Source organism: Carcharodon carcharias, chromosome 3, assembly GCF_017639515.1.
Source record: "Carcharodon carcharias isolate sCarCar2 chromosome 3, sCarCar2.pri, whole genome shotgun sequence".
NCBI classification, from domain to species: Eukaryota; Metazoa; Chordata; class Chondrichthyes; order Lamniformes; family Lamnidae; genus Carcharodon; species Carcharodon carcharias.
In genome coordinates, this window is record NC_054469.1 from 17,676,876 (window position 1) to 17,687,335 (window position 10,460).

Here is a 10,460-nt window from a genome sequence, read left to right on the forward strand (position 1 = left end):
TACTATTTGGTTTTCTATCCTCTGCTGGCTGGAAGGCCCTAGCTCCTTTTTGGTTTCAGGTATTGCACTTTGCTCAAATGTACCCTTGATTTATGATACAGAATTAAATTGCACTGCTTAACATCTGCCCTGCTGGTGATTTGATTCTTTGCATCCACTAAACTGTGCTGATATTCAGATCCCTGGTGTTAAATGCACATTTTAGTACCTGCTCAGCATTGCATTCTCCCATGATCTTGGTCACCTGTCAGTAGAATTGAGATTTTTCCCATGCCTTCACAAACTCCTTGTGCATGGCAACTTGCAAGCAATATCAAATTTTACCTTGGCAAGGATGCGCTCATGTCACTCACACACCAGCTCCCAATTGGCGGACAGACCTGGCAAAGTGCTCTTTCAAGGACTAAGACCGTAGTCATTCAGTTATGCCTTGTGCACTTTGGTTAAACCCTTTATCCGAGATCCATTGCAACCCTTGATAAGGAGACAAGCAGGCCACACAAATCTCTATGCGAGGTCTGACAAAGGCTCACACACCTCTTAAATCCTACACTCAATCCCTCTAGCAGTCAAGACTAACTTGCCCTTTGCCTCCTTACTTGCAGCCTTCACCTGCATGTTAGCGCAAAGTGACAAATCAACAAGGAAAGCCATTAACGATTGGACATGCCAGCCACAGCTTTCTCCAAACATATAGGGAAACATCTGATTTACTATTGTTAATAAAACTGTGTAAAGTTTCACTCTTTGGGAGAGAGAACAGATGGACCATTTTAACACAGAGGTTTATGAGGCTATGGGATCCATTACAGGAGTTAATGACTGAAGTGGAGAACATGTCAACATTTAAGGATAGCTTAGAATGTGGTTAAAGGAAAGGGATTTGGGAAAGGGTCAAACATGTGGGACTATGACCACTGCATATGGGGGGTGTAAATCTTGGTGGGAGGAACAATGTATTTCTGTGTTGCCATTTCTATGTAACTTAATATAAATTTAGTTGAGACTTCATAACATGCTGTCAGCACACCCAGCTGATATTCTGATTTCCTTATCCAAATGTGACCTGTGAGGCAACAGTCCAATTTTTTTCTCCCTCAAAGGTTTAGTTTGACTAGACAGTCATGGATTCAGGACTGATGCACACAATCTGGGTTAACTCTCCACTGCAGCACTCGGAGTGCTGCATTGTTGGAGATGCCATCCTTTGAACATCATATTAAACCAAGGCCCTGCATTCCTGTACTGATGGTTCAGATGAATGCCAAAGGTTCCACACATGATATTCCAGCTCAATCCCATGCCTGCATGACAGGCATGTGGGCCACACACAAAGTGTGTTTCATTCACAGTGACCTGAACCCATTTGTTTTGCTGGTTTAATGCACTGCACATTACCCTGCCCCTAACGTGCTGCTGGTGCAGTCCACTCACGGCAGAATCTGACCTAAAAATTGGAGGGCTGGCGACAGGCAGGAATCTAGCCATTGCTACAGGGGAGCATTCAGTAGCAGAATAGCTGTTGGCCACTGCCCAAAACTGGTCTCCAAAAGCATTGCCAGCACCAAAGTTCCAATGCAAACAAGGGAACCTTCTTATTAATTGTTCCTTCAGCTGGCATGCCAGGCTGCATTCAGATTCTCAAACCTACAAGACAGGACACAGCAGTGAAAGCCATTGCCCTGCAAAAGGCATCCAAAAGGAGGATTTGGCCCAGGAATCCCCTCTTCCCACATCACTAACATGGCGCCGCTGTGGATGCACAGACCTGATCATAGCCGCAGCACCAAAAGTCCCAGGGCACCACAGCGGGACTCAGTTTCCAATGCCTGTGACTCCTTTCGCTTTGTGCCTGGAACTGAACATTCCCCAGGCTCAGTTGAGAGGAAGGTTTGCCCACCCATGGTACTAATTGAAGCTGGGAGCTTTCCTGGCCAACATTCACCATCAAACAAACTGACCGACCAAGCCAGTCTGAATGAATCATTCTCTCTTACTGTTTGTGGTACAAACTGACCGCTTCCATAACAAATACCATACTTCCAATTTTTTTATTGAATGTGAAGTGCTTTGAGATATTTTCTGGAAGAGTTGATAAAAGTGATGTACAAGAAAGAAAACAAGAATGACCATGCATTTATATAACACTTTTCGTGACCTCAGTACAACCCAAAGCACTTTATAGCCAATGATTAATTTACAACTTGCATTCGAATATAGAAAGAAGGTTCAAGGTGCTCCGTAGACACAGAGCAATGAAAAGTGATGTTGACCCAGAGAAGTAGATATTGGAAGGGGTCAAAATTCTGGAACTCCCTCCCTAACAACACTGTGGGTGTACCTACACCACATGGACTGCAGTGGTTCAAGGCAGTGGCTCACCACCACCTTCTCAAGGGCAATTAGGATGGGCAACAGATGCTGGCCCAATAAATGCCCTTATCCCATGAACAAAAAAAAAATGCACTGTTTTCTATCCGCAGGATGCACTGCAGCAACTCGCCAAAGTTTCTTCTTCAGCATCTTTCTAACCTGCAACCTAAGATAGCAAGGGCAGGGGGCGCATGGGAACAACATTCACCCCCACTTTCTCTGAGTCACACACCATCCCAGGCTTGGAAATGTGTAGCAGCTCCTTCACCATCACTGGGTCAAAATCCTGCACTGAGGGAACACCTAGACCACATGGGCTGCAACACTTCAGGACGGCAGCTCACCAACACTTTCTCAAGTTTATCCTGGGATGGGCAATAAAAGCTGGCCATGCCAGCAATGCCCACACCCCAAGAATGGATTCTTACAAATGTGAGCACAGCATTTACGACCAGGTGCTGTTTATATTTGTCAATAATCCTAATGCAGTCTCATGCTGTAATTTTAGCAGAGTAATGGTATTTGCAGCAATAAATTACAAAGCAGAACCTTCATTTGACAATCTGATAGGCAATGTTATTCATCTTAACATTGTGCCAATGGAGCTGACAAGCCTCCCCTCATGATGTACGACTTTGTTTATGCGCTGCCATTAACCACCACAGAGCATGGTCACTGAAAGATGTATCTGTTGGTGGACACAGTAAGACAGGAAATTGTTATGTGAAATCCATGTTCTGTATTTATTTACACCTATTGTTTTAGATAGTGAGAATTATGATGTCAATACTGGTTTCTGTCATGGCCCACAAGGAGATTTTTGGCACTTGCAGAGTTTTAGAAAATTGGATACAAATTTGTATTTATTCTTTATTCGTTCATGGGGCGTGGGCTTCATTGGCTGAGCCAGCATTTATTGCCCCATCCCTAGTTGCCCTTGAGAAGGTGGTGGTGAGCTGCTTTCTTGAACGGCTGCAGCTCCTTTTAAATAACACTTTTCAAGACCTCAAGAGATCTCAAAGCACTTTGCAGCGATTAAAGGACTTTTTGAAGTGTCTTCATGATTGTAATGTAAGAAACGTGGAAGCTAAGTTATGCACAGCAAAGTCCCACAAATATCAATGAGGCAAATGACCAAGTAATCTGTTATTGTGATCATGGTTGAGGGATAAATGTTGGCCAGGATGCCCTTGGGAACTCCTCAGCTTTTCTTTGAAATAGCCCTAAGCATTGCCAGACTGGAAGCTAATAGAGGTTAGCAAGCACAGGTGGATGGACCTTGATGTAAGTTAGGCTGCAGGCAGCAGGATTTTGAATATCTTGAAGTTTACAGAAGAAGGGAAGCTGGCTAGGGGAGAATTCTTATACATTTGCAGGATGTGGACATCACTGGCAAGATCAACATTCATTAACCACCCTCCATCTTAATTGGTACAACTGAATGGCTTGCTAGACCATGTCAAAATCAGGAGGGGTCTGGACAGAGTAGATAGGGAGATACTGTTCCCATTGGAGGAAGTATCAAGAACCAGAGGACACAGATTTAAAGTAATTGGCAAAAAGAAGCAATGTCATCATGAGGAAAAACTTTTCGCGCAGCGAATGGTTAGGATGTGGATTGCACTGCCTGAGAGAGTGGTGGAGGCGGGGTCAACTGAGGCGTTTAAAAGGGATTTGGATCATTATCTGCAAAAGAAGAATTTGCAGGGCAATGGAGAAAAGGCAGATGTGTGCCATTATGTGAATTGCTCCTTCAGTGGGCCAACACAGACATGACAGGCTGAATGGCCTCCATCTGTGCCATAACCATTCCATGATTCTCTCCAGAGGACAGTTAAGAGTGAACTACATTGCTGCAGGACTGGAATCACATACCAGGTAAATACAGCAAATACAATGAGCACTGGACGCACCCTCCCAAGCTGTTCTGGTGGGGGCCCTTCCAGCCAGAGGATGTCTGCCAGCAGGACATCACAGTCAGCAGGCTGCCTCCAAAGCCTCTGCCAACGAGGGGGCAGGGAGGTGGGTGGGCACCAAGACACAGCACTCACAGGCAGAAGTTTACAGCACTATAGACACAAGGGGGATCGTCACTTCAGTTGAAATGTGTTCTATGTTTAAATTGTGTAAACATAATCACCACTTAAAGATGTTATTATATTTCATGGTCTGAATGTGCTTCATGTTTCCCATAGGTGTTAGGCCATGGAAGTGCCTTGTCACAGGCGGGAAGGGCTGCAAACTTTATTTCAGAGGTTGTCCAATCACAGTGCCTCAGGGAGGTAGTTTTCCATTCTGACAAGCGACCGTTGTTCATGCACGGTCACTTTGTCGCAATGTGATCAACTAACATATTCTGTTCCTCCCTCAGAAGCGCCGACCTCACGATGCTCGATAGGCCCCATGGACCCTCCATTGACACCCGAGGAGCAGCCACGGATAGACGCACCTGACAGGACGGCCTCATCAGGAACGTTCAGTAAGGAGGCGTCACCCTTGTCCTCACTTTCATGCCAAGCCTCGGATACTGAGCGGAATGAACGGAGAATCAAGGCCTCCCCAGTCTCCCTGCCTCCCACAAGGTTCATCACTTCTGCAGCCACGTCCTCACCCTGGGCCAACTCCAGCTCCTCATCAGTTGATTCATCCTCTGCAGCCTGGCAAGCTGCCTCGCTGTCATCATCCTCCAATCGTCTCCCCTCACCAGAGCCAGGTTGTGCAGCACACAGCACACGATGACAATAAGCGAGACGCGCTCTGAAGGGTATTGCAGTGCTCCCCCTGATTGGTCCAGGTGACAGAACCTCATCTTGAACAGGCCAATGGTCCTCTCAATTACTGCCCTTGTAGAGTCATGACTTTGATTGTGCCTTTCCTCCGTTTCTGCCCTTGGGTGTCAGAGCGGCGTCATGAGCCGACTTTTCAGTTGATAGCCTTTGTCACCCAGGAGCCAACGATCTAACCGAGCTGGAGAGATAAAGAGCCTTGGCACCTGGGAGTGCCACAGGATGTACTCATCATGGGAGCTGCCAGGGCACCTGGCACAGACCTGCAAAATCTGCCTCCTGTGGTCGAAAAGTATCTGGATGTTCACTGGAAGCCCGTTGTGTTGATGAAGGCACCCGGCTCACCCACTGGCATCTTTATGGCCACATGAGTGCAAACTATGGCACCCTGGATGCGGGGAAACCCAGCAATTGCAGCGAAGCCTCTGGCTCGCTCAGCCTAGCTGGCTTCATCGGCCCAGAAATGAATGATGTTCATCACCCGCCTGAACAGAGCGTCAGTGACCAGCTTGACGGAGCTGTAGGCAGCAGATTGGGAAGCACCACATTGATCTCCCACTGACGCTTGAAGGAACTGGAGGCAGAAAACTTCAGAATCACCGTCACCTTAAGAACCACTGGCATCTGGTGGCCACTGACACAGTTTGAGACGATCTCTGGGCCAATCATGTGGCAAAAGGAGGTCATAGAGGGGCGGATCCTCCTTCGGCACTGGACCTCAGACACGTTGAGGTAGCTGCAGCGCTGCCTGTAGACTCTCTGCAGGATAATGGCGTCTTCTGCAGATTCCTCTGCCTTGCACTTCCTGGTTCCCTGCATCCCACGTGGCTGCGCCTCTCTTTCCACAGGTCGCTCTCTGGGATGCTGCCTGCAGACATCGGGCCTCCTCTCCATTCTGGCCCTCTCGTCCTCAGAGGAGGTGGTCCCTCCAGTGGAGTAGACAATCCCCATTTGCTAGAATACAGGTGGCACAGGATAGTGGCCTGAAGGGTGCACTCGGCAAAAAGCAGAAAGCCAAAGAGTCCTCCAGAAAACACAGAAAATATAATGAGCTCTCAGAAAAACATCTACAACCAACTCTCACCTGAACTCCTGCCGACTCACATTGTCCCAGCTCTGGTCGATTTTTATCCTGCCCCAGATTGAGTTTCACTTAAAAACGGAAAGGCCATCTGCCCATGGACACGGGCCAAGTAAAATTTCAATTGCCTTTTCAATGGGCTTAATTGCCTGTTTAATTGTTGACGGATGCACCTCCAACTCCCGCATGTGCCCACCTACTGTAATGTGGCGGGATGGCATCAGGACACGTGCTCGAAGTTTTTCTCGCGCAATTTTACGCAACATCCTGTGGTCTGCGTGCCTGATCCTGCAATGTATGATCTCCCTTAACGGGCATTAGTGAACCGGGTGGATTTCTTACAACAAACCAACAGTTTCATGGTCACCACTACAAGCTTTTTATTCTAGACCTAATTAATTACCTTCCTCTGTGGTGGGGTTTGAATTCACGTCTCCATATCATCGATCCAGTAACATAAGCTGCCATTCCTGACATTGGAATGACCCAGTCTAGAGGTTAATGAAGCATGCCTGAGGGTTTCAGCAAAAAGATGTTCTGAGGCAGGGCAGAGACAGGCAATGTCACAGAGCTGAAGGTAGCCACAAAGTGTGTACTATGGACCTTCACCCTTTGCACAGCTTTCCCCAGTTGCTTAAAAATGATTCCATCCTTCCATCTGATTCAAAAATACAGTGCAAATTACTGGAAGGACCCTGTATCCTTCCGAGCTCCTTTCTACTTCCTTCGTCAGTCCCGCTGGTTGCTCTGGACCTGAATCGGATTCCAACAGCAGAATCACATCCAAGAGCAGTGACAGCTCTTGCATGCAAGTCTACATTGCTGACTTCTCCAACCGGAACCTCTGGGTCCGAATATCATCGCCGCGCTAAGCAGGAAAGGTGAATCGTGCACAACGGAGTAGGGGATTATGCAGGCATCCGCAGGGTGCTTTACAGCCAATGGGGGAATAGAGGGATATGCAACAAACATTAAAAAGCAAAACTGGCATTTTTTAGTCCCTTTCAGGCCCCCAAAATGCTTTACAGCCTTACAGCCAATGAATTGTTACTTTTGTTACATAGGAAAGATGAAACCAAAACATACCGCAAGCCCTCACAAACATCAGTGGGGCAGTGGGCGGATAATCTGTTTTAGTGACATTGGTTCCTAGCTTTTTGTTCTGGAGTGGGCAATAAGCTTTGGGGAGCTTTTCTGGGTTGCCATGTATGTGCAGCATTGAGCATTCATTCAGTGGCGCACTGTAAGCAAATTCCAGATGTTTTCAGGGACTTGGTCTGTCCAAAATGCTCTGAAGCCTGCGGCTATCATCACTTTTATAACCATATAAAGAGCAGCACAGTGTATCTTCAGTACAGGCGAGGACCTCATTCCGGTTAAAAAATAAAGGACAACTGCAGAGAAAAATCAAGCTGCAAATTAAACAGCCAAAATAACAGCTTAGGAGAGCTCACATGTTGAAGCTGCTAGGCAGAATGTCCCTTTGATGCTGGAGTACAGACCGCAAAGGCAACATATAGAAAGGAGCAGCTGCTGGGACGACTGCCAAGCAAACACTGCTAATTTGGAGCTAGAGGCTTGGACAGGATTGGCACAGGGGGAAGGGGGTGGTTTGCACAGTCAAACTGGTTCTGAGTCATTTTTAAATCAGCAACACATGAGATACCATCACATGACATTGAGAAGCTGCTTTGCACTGTCAGTAGTGCTAAAAAAAAAGTAACCATTTCATTGCCAGGCCCGCGGGTGTCGGACGTGTTGTTCAGTGGCGTGAGCAGATAATATGGCGAGAAAATCAGTTTCACAACGTCGTGAAACCAGTTTGCAGTCGTCCGCTCTGCCCGTCAATGGCCACGTTTCCTGCCGTCAGGCGCGGGAACTGTATCCTAATGCACCTACATCTCATTGTAAGCTCAGCCCACCGGAATAACACCCCACCCCACCTCACCACGCTGGATCGTCCGAGCACCATGCCAACTTGTTTCACAACAGCATATATAAGACATGCACTTGGCAGGCTGCGCTTCAAGGGGAACATGGAGGTGAGTGTACAGTGACGTTGCACAGCGCTAGTGAGGGTTGGACAGCAAGGTTGAGGCAAGTTGGGGAGGGGGGGGAGCAAGGGCTGCCTTCTGGTTGATGGTAGTGCACATGCACGTGTGGGTTGTGGAAGCAGCCACGCATCAGGGAAACCTTTTATAAAATGACTATCCCTCTGCAACTGAGACAGCTCAGACGCAATCACATTAATATGCTTGGAGTGGGGCCTCTAGCTTATCTGCCCACTGAAGCAACGCAGAGTCATCATGTGCTCCAGAGCTTTTCACCCCTCGGACACAGACTGCAACTATTGAGCATTTTAGTGGACTGCAGAACAGTTGGATGACTGCAACCTTGTCCAACCTCTTTGCTAAAGCTGGCTGTGGAGCGGTCACCAGTGGAGGTGCTCACAGTCCCTTGCAATATCATCATTCACTTTTGGACCATCCTTTGTTGTGGTTTGCTACAACTGAATGGCTTGCTGGGGCATGTAGGCCAGACCGGGTAAGGATGGCGGATATCCTTCCCTAAAGGATATTAGCGAACCAGTTGGGTTTTTACAACAACCAATAATGGCTCCATGGTCATCACTAGACTTTCAATTCCAGATTTTTATTGAACTCAGATTTGAACCCAGGTCCCAGAGCATTACCCTGGGTCTCTGGATCACTTGTCCAGTGACGATACCAACACGCCATCGCCTCCCCATGGTTCAAGCTAACAGTGCAGCCTTGCAGCATGGGTTTGGAGAATGCCTGCTCCTGAGCTGAGAGCACAGCACGCAGTCCAATGGGCAAAGCTGTAGCCAATCGGTCAGGTGGAGTGGGACGGAGGTGGGTGTGGTTTCGGGCAGCTCTGCAGTGCACTAAACTCTGGCCAGCATTCTCCAAGATGTGTTAAGCAGCCTTCACACTTAACCAATGTTCTTGGAACACCTAAGCTAACCCACGCATCCCTCTCTTTCACCCTGCAGGAGGAGTACCTCAGGAGCATGGAGCCTGGTGAACTAGTTGTATGCCTCGTGGCATACAGAGAGCAGAGATGACAAAGAACAGAGCGATGGCGTCTGCCTGGCTGCGCAGAGGGAGGAGCAGCACCCTCACGAAGAAGGGGCAGCTGAAGGCTCCGTATCAGGCCGCTGAAGAGCCATAGCAAGCTGTCGCTGGTTGATGCCTAGCTAGACCCAGAACCAGTGTCAGCGAAGACTGTTCACGTCTAAGGAACTGGTTGGTCACATCTGCCAGTTGCTGCAGGGTTTGGTGCCACGGGGACATGGAGGGCATCCACAGCGGTGCTCAATTTTTACACCAGTGGCTCCTTTCAGTGCTCTACAGGTGACCTCTGTGGGATATCACAGACCTCCACCCACATATGCACCCATGAGGTCACGGACACCATCTTTGTGAAGGCACACAGCTTTGTGCATTTCACCCGGGACCAGCTAAGCAAGGAGGCAAGAGCGGTTGGATTTGTCCGGATATCAGGTTTCCCACAGGAGCAGGGTGCGATCGACTATGTTCACATGGTGCTCAGATCTCTGTCACAACAAGCGGCCGACTAGTCAACCGCAAAGGCTTCCATTCCTAATTTCAGGGGCTATGTTTATTTTATCCCTCATTTTGTTAATTTAATTTATTTGTTGGACTCTAAAATAGTTAATTCTCCTTAACTCCGTGGGGACTGGGGTGCTTTATTGACCTCTTAATCACATTTTGATTTGATGTTTGTAAGTTTCCTTTAAATTTTGTCTTTGGTTTTGCAGTTCCCTAATTTAGGGGCTGTGTTTATTTTGTCCCTTATTTTGTTAATTTTATTTAATTGGTTAGCTCCAAAAGAGTTAGTTCTCCTTAACTCCATGGGGACTGGGGTGCTTTATTGACCCCCTTAATCACATTTTGATTTGATGTTTCTAATTTCTTTTAAATGTTGTCTTTGGTTTTGCAGTTCCCTAATTTAGGGACTGTGTTTACTTTGTCCCTTATTTTGTTAATTTTGTTCAAGTGGTTGGCTCCAAAAGGATTAATTCTCCTTTACTTTCCAAACCCTGCCGCTACGTCTTGGTTTTCCCCAGACATCCACAGCGAAGGTGGAGGCAGCCTGCTGACTGCCACGCCCTATCTGTGAAGACCTTGGCGGGCGTCCTCTAGAGGCCCGAGACCTGGAGGGCCCTGGCCTGCTTT